Here is a 390-nt window from a genome sequence, read left to right as displayed (position 1 = left end):
AACGTCGCTCAGCAGAGGCCAACCAACTGGCGTCAGAACAACGGTGGAAATTATCACGGTTTGCGTCACAACAACAGCAACAAAGAACAGAGGACCTCTCGCCCGTATCTAGGGAGGTGTCATGCGTGTGGCACTCAAGGTCATAGTGTCAAGAATTGTCCTATGTTCCGCCTCGTTTCTCAGTCCTCAAACCCAAACAATGGCTTCCAAAGACAGAACAAAGGTTACTATCAGAAAACTCCGCAAGCTTACAACGCCATGATGCATGCACCAAACACAGCCTCATGGCTTCTAGACTCCGGGGCGTCTCATCACCTCACATCTGATCTTGCGAATCTTTCTCTCCACAGTCCTTACAATGGAGGAGAAGAAGTTCAAATCGGCAACGGC

Source organism: Brassica oleracea, chromosome C5 (assembly GCF_000695525.1).
Source record: "Brassica oleracea var. oleracea cultivar TO1000 chromosome C5, BOL, whole genome shotgun sequence".
Lineage (NCBI taxonomy): Eukaryota > Viridiplantae > Streptophyta > Magnoliopsida > Brassicales > Brassicaceae > Brassica > Brassica oleracea.
Note: the sequence above shows the minus strand (reverse complement) of the source record.